This window comes from Arachis duranensis, chromosome 9, assembly GCF_000817695.3.
Source record: "Arachis duranensis cultivar V14167 chromosome 9, aradu.V14167.gnm2.J7QH, whole genome shotgun sequence".
Classification (NCBI taxonomy): Eukaryota; Viridiplantae; Streptophyta; class Magnoliopsida; order Fabales; family Fabaceae; genus Arachis; species Arachis duranensis.
The window spans coordinates 30,020,637-30,031,118 of NC_029780.3; positions in this window are offsets into that span (position 1 = coordinate 30,020,637).

Consider the following 10,482-nt stretch of genomic DNA (forward strand, 5'->3'; position numbering starts at 1 on the left):
TGTTAGTGACCCTTCAATTGTCAAAGAAATATTGCTAAAATAATTCTTACATCACCAATTATTAGCTTGCCGGACATAATAGTCAGAAGAGTCTCACGTGTGCCTATACAATGATCGTCTGGAACAAGCACTTCCTTTAAATCATGTAAAAGAATATTATACTATGGTGTTAGAAAATGTTAAAAAAATAATTACATGACAAATCAACAATTAAAATGAGAAATAAATTAATTTTACTTACTTCGGATCCAAATTATTTCCAAAGATGTAAGCAACAATGGCCAGCTCATATTCAAAAATTTTCATCTCTTTAGTTGGTCAAAATAAAAGGTCCAAACACTATAAAAATAATGTCAACATTAATTATTTAGTCAAAGTGTACATACAAAATTCTATTAATAACAATGTTATCCTAAAGACCGAAACTTACATGTGACATGTCATCTCCATCTATATTTTCCATCCATATTTGAATTGTAATTATTGTAATAAAGTCATGAACGGCCTGGAGGGAGCTTCTCCCGAAAATATAATTCTTTCTGCAAATCTAAAAAATATGACAATTAATTTAAGAAGGCAAATATGGAAGATATAACAGAAAATTTGGTAATGATGTTAATGCTTTGACTATCACAATATAAATGATGTTTATGCTTTTAATTTCTCTAGAAAGAAATAACAAGAAATTTGGTATGATTGAGATTTGATAATATGGAAGCTTTTTGCTGTGCTTGCGAATAAATATTGATTCAAAAATCCGTTTAGAGTGCTTCCAAAAGTAGTCTAAATTGGCTTTGCGCTTTTTCCCAAATTGGTTATTCAATTTGAAGAGTTTCGTGTTGATAATATTCAGCACCAAAAATGTCACTTTTTAATTTAAGTAGCATATTTATCTTACAAAACTATTCTTAATTTTCTTGCTTACTCTTACAGCAGGTGGATAGAGAAAAACAAAATTGCCATAAAATCGCCCTTAGTAAGTTGCAACTAATTTAAGGTAGGTTGATGGAAAGTAGCAACTCTACACATATCACAAGTCACAATTGTATTCTTATCTTACAAATAATATAGAAGATTAGATAAGAACAAATTATAATAGTTTTGTTCATTTTTATTCTTTTATTTAAAAGGATTTAAGAAAAAAATAATGATACAAAATATAATTATAAAAATTATTAACAATAATAAAAAATAAAAAATAAATTGTGACATTTGTTAAAAAAAACATAAAAACCTTAACTTCGGAGACCGGTAATCCACGCTTTCTTCCTTTGAACTTCAGTGTCTTTTTTTTTGTTACTGGCTCATCACCCAAATACATTGCGGGTTTGACGTCAAGAAAGCGTTTCAAACTGTCTGACGGTGGTGTAACAGCTAGAGCAGTATTCGAAAACTTGACACCGTGACTCTCAATTTTTGATGAAGAACCAACCATTTCTACAAACTTTGGCAGAACCATTGTTATCCCATCCATAACAGCTTCGCGTATTATTATTGACAGTGCCTCGACAACACCCTTTTCAAGCTTCAAGATGCCATAAAATAAGACATGAATTATTAAATAATAAGGTAACAACACTGTAAATCTAGACGTCACAAAAGATAACTACACACGTGTTTAAAAAAACTTGCTAAAAAAGCAAGGCATCTTCGGCTATGACAGCCAAAAAATACGTTACTTTCTCATCCAAAGCAGAAAAGTGCATGATCGATTCTCCCTTAAAAGTTATAGCGGCTGCCAGTGTTTGCTAGTCAAACCAAATAAATTTCACTATTGATATTAAACTAAAAAAAATAGAAAATAAAAATAGATTACAAAAGATTGATAATCATATTTTTTATTTAACAAAAACAAGTATGATTACCTTACGCATTCTCTTTGCTCCTCCAGTTTACTGTGCCTGAAAAAAAGTGCTTAGTTTTAAAACATCACGTAAAATACTGTTATTTATAGTGATAACCAACAAAAATGATGCAGAAATCTAATTTTATTATAAAGATATCCTAATAAATAATAACAATATTCTAATTTCAAATCTGATATTCAAAATCAAATTCAATCTAATAATTTTTTATAAAAATGTCCTACAAAATAATAAAATTAATCCAATTTATGATCTCATATTCTAATTAAAGATCTTATATTGAAATTATAATTTACCCGTTTGTTATGAGAGTGGCCTGCTTCCACGAATCTCTATCGTTGCTACAAGGAATCACAAACCACCACTTAGAAATCATACAATTACATAAAGTTGGCATAGATCTTGTTGTCTCCGTAATCTCAACGGCAGTAGCTGCAATTATTAAGGTGAAAAGAAGTGACAAAGGGATGTGGAAAGATATTGGGGATGCGAGACCTGGAGAAGAGATTAGAAGACTATCGCGATGTAGAGAGACATTGGAGATGCGAGACCTGGAGAAGAGGAAACAGCAGCAGTGATGGTCAAGTAGATTGGGGATTAAAGAATATGAGAAGTGGATGGAAAGAGAAGGAAAAGAGGAAAATGTGGAAGTAGAAATAAAGAAATGAAACAGCGTAATAGGTTTCATAATTTTTCAAAGTAACTAATGCATTTTTTTAATTTATACATTTATCTTAAAATTAAATTAAGACAACTCTATTATAATTTAAAATTAAATGTTAATAAATAAATATAATAAAAATAATAGGATATTTAAGACATAATTTTAAATAAATCAAATTATACAGTTAATATTAAATAAATTAAATTAAATAGTCTTATCCTATTTATCAACTATACTACCAATTCATATATTAATATTAAATAATTAATATTATATTACATTGTTTGATATTTGGATATCTAAACAAATTAATTATTGGATATGATATTTGTTCATACCCTAGGTCAAGCTGTCCGACCCGGGATGTTTAGCGACAAGCCGACCGACCTCTTTAGGTCAGACTATCCGACCTCTTCTCAAAGAGCTCGGCCAATATCCAACCTCTTCTCAAAGAGCTCGGCCAAATCGCCAAAGGAGCCCAAAGCAGGCCCAAAACGAAGGAACACAGCCCAATCTAAAGGCAACCAAAGCCCAGAAAGATAAAGGCGATTCCCCTAAAGATAAGATGACCTCACTCAAAGATAAAGATAAGATAAGATAAGATAACTATCTTATCTCCAGAAAGGTCACTCCTCACCATTATAAATACACTGGAGCACCCAGGTATAACTCATACTCTGATTCTACTCAATACCTGCTTAATACCGTTGCTAACTTAAGCATCGGAGTCCCTTGCAGGTACCCCCACCCTCCGGAGACGAAGGATCAGCACCACCACCAAGTCCAACAAGTCGGACACACCAGCTCCGGCTGCCGTACACCTGCCAGACACGTCGGCTCCGACCAACACAGAAGATCTCATCCGAGATCGACCTACAGTTTCAGGTAACCCTCGGAACATTGGCGCCGTTGCCGGGGAACTTGAAAGTCATCCCATCACCATGGCGGACAACCATGATAACGACCATGACTCAGATCTAGAGGATAGAACGCCGCACAAAGACGCGGATACTACACCAAAAGATACTCCTCAACCCAACAAAGGCGAGAATTCGCCAAACGAGGAGGCCATGGAGGTACTTCTAGAGCGCTTAAAGCAACTCGAAAAAGAGGTGAGCATCAACGAGAAGCTGAGAAAGACCTACGAAGGGAAGTTAGGCGACGCCACGAGTTAAAGGACAAGCTCCTAAAACTCGAAGCAGATCTCAAGGCCACAACAACTCGATCCGGTCACGAAGACAGCTCCTACAAAGATCAAGATCCATTCACCAAAGAGATCACGAAAACTAAAGGTCCCAAAGGACTTCAAAGCTCCAGACATGACCCCGTACGACGGCACATCAGATTCAAGCCATCATCTTAGCAATTTCAGAAGCAGGATGTATTTCACGGAGGCCTCAGATGCAATCCGTTATTCTCCATCCAGAAGGACAAAGCCAAACACGCACCGAGCCTATTAGGGATCAAGCAAGGAGATCGAGAGAGCCTTCGCAACAACATGGAAATATTCAACAAAACATGTATGGGCATACAAAGTCTGCCAACAGAAGCAGCTATCAGGGGCCTCATCAATGGTCTACGAAAAGGACCTTTTAGCCACTCAATATCTAGGAAGCACCCAAACATCTCTAAACAAGGTACAAGAACGAGCAGAAAAGTACATCAATATGGAGGAAAACCCTCGACTAGGAGAGATCTCAAAAACCGAACATTCCTACTCCTCTCGGGATAAGGATAAAGAGTCCAAGAAAAAAGAAGATCAACATGGAGAGAAGCCTAGAAAATACCACAATTACACCCCTTCGGGTGTCTCTTATGGATGTCTACCGAGAAATATGCAACACTGAGAAGAGCCCATCAACCCGCCTAATCAAAAAACAAAAGAGGTCGGACGCATTGAAGGTCCACCTCACACCAAAGAGGTCGGACGCGTTGAAGGTCCACCTCACACCGACGAGGTCAGACGCGTTGAAGGTCCACCTCGCACCAAAGAGGTCGGACGCGTTGAAGGTCCATCTCACACCAAAGAGGTCGGACATGTTGAAGGTCCACCTCACACCAAAGAGGTCGGACGCGTTGAAGGTCCACCTCACATCAAAGAGGTCGGACAAGTTGAAGGTCCACCTCACACCAAAGAGGTCGGACGTGTTGAAGGCCCACCTCACACCAAAGAGGTCGGACAAGTTAAAGGTCCACCTCACACCAAAGAGGTCGGACAAGTTGAAGGTCAACCTCACACCAAAGAGGTTGGACAAGTCAAACGTCTCAAACCAAAGAGGTCGAACGAGTTGAACGTCCACGTCACACCCCTGAGAGACATGTTCATGGAAGATTCGCAGGAGGAGGGATCTCTAAATCATCTCGCAAAGGACACCTCAAAGAGGTTTATTAAGGAAGGGAGAGAGGTTTAAATAGGACAACGGGGTGCAAACAAGCCTTCCGAAATTTCAAAAGTTCTTGGGGCAACCACCCATTCTTCCCCAACCAAGGGAAAGTGAAAAGCTCATATTATACCTCGTAGTGGGAAGTCGGGCAATAGCCTCATCACTAGTTAAAGAAGACAAAAGTGGACAACAACCCATCTACTTCATCATCAAGGCTCTACAAAGGGGCTGAACTATACTATCAAAAGATAGAAAAGTTCGCCTATGCCCCCATACTCACCTCTCGATGACTCCACCCATACTTTCAAGCTCACACTATCAGAGTTCGGACCAACCAGCCCATCAAAGGCATCCTACAAGAAAATAGACTTATCAGGAAGAATTCTACAGTGGGCAGTCAAAATCGATCTTCGACATAAAGCTCAGATAGCCATCAAATCATAGTACTTGGCCGACTTCATTACAGAGTACACTGACACCCTGGGAACTCCTACAAAATGTAAACTCTACATGGATGACTCTTCAAACAAAACCGGGAGTGGTGCATGTGTAATTATAGAAAAGCGATCAGGGAAGCCAAATCAAGCCAAATGACCAAGCTAAATACGAGGCACTACTGGCTGGTTTAAGGCTAGCTAAGAAGGTAGGAGCTTACCATGTCCAATGACTCACAAGTAGTCACCTCACAAATAGAAGGGAACAACCAAGCTGAGGATCCCACCACAAAAAATACCTTGGACAATTCAGGGGACCCTGGACAAAAATAGAAAACAGCTCGGACATTTTGGGGAATATGAAGTCTGACACATACCTCGGGAGCAGAATGCCCGAGCTGATGCATTTTCAAAATTAGCCAACACCAAACCAGGAGGCAATAACAGAAGCCTCATCCAGGCTACATTACAAGACCACAACAAGGAATGAAAACAAACCCTCTCCTCGAGGTCTGGCGACACCAACTCATTCTATGGAACCTCCTAAGTCGCACACAGTACTCAGGGTCAGCCACAGTAACACGCATTAAAACTATAGAATCCAGTCAATCAGACATGCCGTCCGAGATCTTAGTAGACATCTCAGCAATATTTTTTCAAGAAGACATAGGTCAACCATAGGGTTATTACCAAACAACTCAGACAAATAAACAACTCGGACAATAACAGCGAAACATCAGATGTCAGATACAGCAGTAAAAGAGAAACTCCATGACTCACACGAAAGTCCAGGGGCACCCTTTGGAGGCAACAACAGGGCAAGAACACAGAGAAGAGAAGCCGACAATCTATACCCAAACAGTCCGAACACCTCTCAGACAAAAGATCAAAACAAAAGCTAAAACTTTTATACAAAAGGAGTCAGGCAACGATGAAAAGAAACAGGAACAGCAACAAAACCCTAAAAGCCCACATTCTTCTCAAAGGGGAATGACCAAAAAAAAGTCATCACAAACGATCAAAGACGTAAGCTTTTTGCAGAATGAACCAAAGTTCTTCAGAGCAAAAACCCAACTACAAAGTCAAAGCTTTACATCAAAACATAGCCCCACCAGAAGAGCTCCAACAAGTCCTATGGGCGTATCGGACAACTCCACACTTCACCACGGGGGAATCACCCTTCCGATTGATTTACGGAATGGAGGCAATGATCCCAGTAGAGATCAAAGAAGGATCCCCCAGAATGATCTTCTACAATGAAGAGGTCAACTCCCAAATCCAAAGGAAAGAACTCGACCTACTTCCAAGAGTCCGAGAGAGAGCTCCAATCAAGGAAGAGGCATTAAAACGTCGAATGGCCTCAAGATACAATCAGAAGGTAGTACAGCGAAGCTTTGCCAACAGCAACCTCATCCTAAACCGAAATGATATCGGAATAACTCGACCTGGAGAAGGAAAGCTAGCAGCCAACTGGAAAGGACCATACCAAGTTGTTCAGAAGAACTGGGGAAAGGTTGCTACAGACTGTCCGAACTCAAAGGGCAAGAGCTTCCAAGGTCATGGCATGCCTGCAATCTAAAAAGGGCGCTAGGCCGAGATCTAAAAAGATTGCCCAACCTAGAAAGGTAAGTACTAACATGTACACACTCTTATCTTTATATTATTGTTTAAAAGATTGCAGATTCCCTAAAAAGTTTCCTACCAAGACGCCCGACTACGGCAGGTCGGCAAGGTGAAACACCAAAATCACCGCCCGATCACGACAAAGTCGGCAAGATGAAAACCAAACTCATCGTTCGATTACAAAGCGACAAGTCGACAAGGTGAAAACTAACTTCACCGCCTGACCACGATGAAAACTGAATTCATCATTTGATTTCGATAAAGTGAAAAGAAAATTCACTGCTATACCAAGACGCATTAATCTGAAATGCAAATTTCACTGCCGGATCACGACAAGGTTGGCGGGGTGAAAACCAAATTCACCGCCCGATCATGATAAAAGTCAGGAAAGATGAAACCAGAATTCATCGGCCGATTTCGACAAGGTCGGCAAAAAAGTGAAAGCAGAGTTCATCGCCCGATTATAAAGTAACAGATCGGCAGAAAGTGAAAAACAATTTCACTGCACGATCACGATAAAGACAACCGTCCGATAAAGGTGAAAACGCGATTCACCCAAAGGACGATCTAGAGATGACAACCACTTTCTACAAATCGGCAAAGATGAACACAGAATAATGTAAGAAGTTATCGAAAGTGATCTAAAAAAGAACCTGACGAGGTCTTACGGATCGCTAAAATAATAACTTAAGGACTGGTCGAACGTTAAGAAGTCGAACCAAGTCAACCCAAGTTATAAGTAAACCCTGGAAAGAGGTCTGGCCAACCCTATTAAAGAGGATTACTTTAACTTAGAAGGGCCTGACATAACAAAGTCAGCCCAAAACAAAAAGTTATACAAGTAGTCCCTGAAAGAGATCTGACAAAGATCCAAGAAAGAGGACTACAAAAAATAACTTAAAGGAGACCGACGTAACCAAATCGGACTCCTACCACTAAAAAAGTTATACAAGTAGTACTTGAAAGAGATCTGACAAAGATCCAAGAAAGAGGACTACAAAAATAACTTAGAAAGAGGCCGACATAACGAAGTCGGACTCCTACTACCAAAGAGTTATAAAAGTAATCCCTGAAAGAGACCTGACAAAGGTCCAAGAAAGAGGATTACGAAATAACTTAGAAGAGATCAACATAAAGAAGTCGGTCTCCTACAATGGACAAGTTATAAAAGTAATCCCTGAAAGAAGACCTGACAAAGGTCCAAGAAAGTGGATTACAAAAATAACTTAGAAGGACCCGACATGAAGAAGTCAGCCCGAGCCAATTAAAGCGACTGCTTGGACCGACAAGAAGAAGTCGGACCAACGAAAGCTACAGCTTGGACCGACAAAAAGAAGTCGGACCAACGAAAGCTACAGCTTGGACCGACAAGAAGAAGTCGGACTAACAAAAACGTGCGCTAAAACGGATATAGCTCCGCCCAAAAAAGCCACGGCTCCACGACAAGGCTATCAAAATTGTTCAGACTGACTAAAAAGTATTATACGAGAATACTAAAAATTCGTCGGACAAGTTAGCCCCAAGGACCACCTCGACCAAACAGAAAGTGGACGAAACCAGAAGTGATCAAGAGAGGTCGGACAACAAAGTACCGACACTCTACAAAGATCCACAAAAACGGACAAAAACATCTCGCAAATGGCCAGAGAAAGGCCAGGAATGTTTTGCTAAAAGGTACGAAGTCTTGAAAAAAGAAACTACTTAAAAAGCGAAAAGCACAGCCTCAAAAACAGAGCTAAAAAGTCATCCAAACAAACTATAAAAAGGTTCCCCATCGGAACACTACCTAAAAAGTTGTTGGATTATGACTAAAAAGCCCGAACAGTGAAGACAAACAAGTCGGAAGAAGGTTGAAAAGTCCCCTCAACAAAGTAAAAGGGGCAATACCAGACTCGCACAAGGAGAAACTACTCAAAGATCGACCAAAGTCAGGATGCTTGAGCACGACTTCCCCAAAGAGATCAAATCTCTGAAAAGCACGATCTCACGGAAAGATCGAACTCAAGCAGGGGAAAAGTCATATAGGTCAACGTTAGATAAAGAAGAGGCGCAAGTATGACTTCAAGAAAGAACAAGCCAAAGGGTTGGGAAACAACTTAAGGCTCAAATGTGCTTAGCCAAAATGAATAAGAAAAGGGCTACGAACATCATCCGATACTAAAAAAGGTTCTATATAAAGAACACTAAAAAGTCATGGGACAAGTCACTAAAAGCTCGGATATCAAGCTGCAAGGATAACTTTGCCAAAGCAGAAGGTTGTCAACACAAACTTAAAGCAAGGCGTGATCCAGAAGGCAAGGGTAGAAAACCCGCACTACCACTCAAAAGAGGTTGGACTATGAAGTACCAAACCTCTAGAAAATCTGCAAAGATTGCGAAGCAATGAAGAAACAAACCAGACAGATGCTTGATCACGACTTCCAAAGAGATCGAAGCTCTGAAAAACACGATCTCACAGAAAGATCGAACTCAAGCAGGGGCACTGTTCATACCCTGGGTCAAGCTGTCCGACCCGGGATGTTTAGCGACAAGCCGACGACCTCTTTAGGTCAGACTATCCGACCTCTTCTCAAAGAGCTCGGCCAAATCGCCAAAGGAGCCCAAAGCAGGCCCAAAACGAAGGAACACAGCCCAATCTAAAGGCAGCCAAAGCCCAGAAAGATAAAGGCGGTTCCCCTAAAGATAAGATGACCTCACTCAAAGATAAAGATAAGATAAGATAAGATAACTATCTTATCTCCAGAAAGGTCACTCCTCACCATTATAAATACACTGGAGCACCCAGGTATAACTCATACTCTGATTCTACTCATACCTGCTTAATACCCTTGCTAACTTAAGCATCGGAGTCCCTTGCAGGTACCCCCCATCCTCCGGGGACGAAGGATCAGCACCACCACCAAGTCCAACAAGTCGGACACACCAGCTCCGGCTGCCGTATACCTGCCGGACACGTCGGCTCCGACCAACACAGAAGATCTCATCCGAGATCGACCTATAGTTTCAGGTAACCCTCGGAACAATATTCTTTTGATTTTCTTTCTAATTTTGTAACTTTAATATGGGTACAAGATAGATAAACTCTTATATTATTTGGAGAAAAATAATATTCTAATTTATTACTAATTATACTAAATATAAATTATACTATAATTGTACAAATAATTTACTCTTCATTTATTAGCTATGTGTGTGAATATATAGACCTGCACATTATACATATCCGCGACTCATCGGTTTAGATAATCAGACATAGCAATTAATATTTTTTTTAATTATAATTTAGAGTTAAATACTAATGAATAAATATAACGAATAATGAATAAAGTATTTTTTATTCAAAATTTACATCTAAATTATGTATTTTTATTTATTATTTTTAGAAAATTATGAAAAGAACTCAATTCAATTATAACGAACTAATTCTGTCTGGCATTGTAAAATCCTATAATCAAATCAACTTAAAAATATGTATAAATCCTTACAAAAAAAAAATTGGCAACATCTATAGT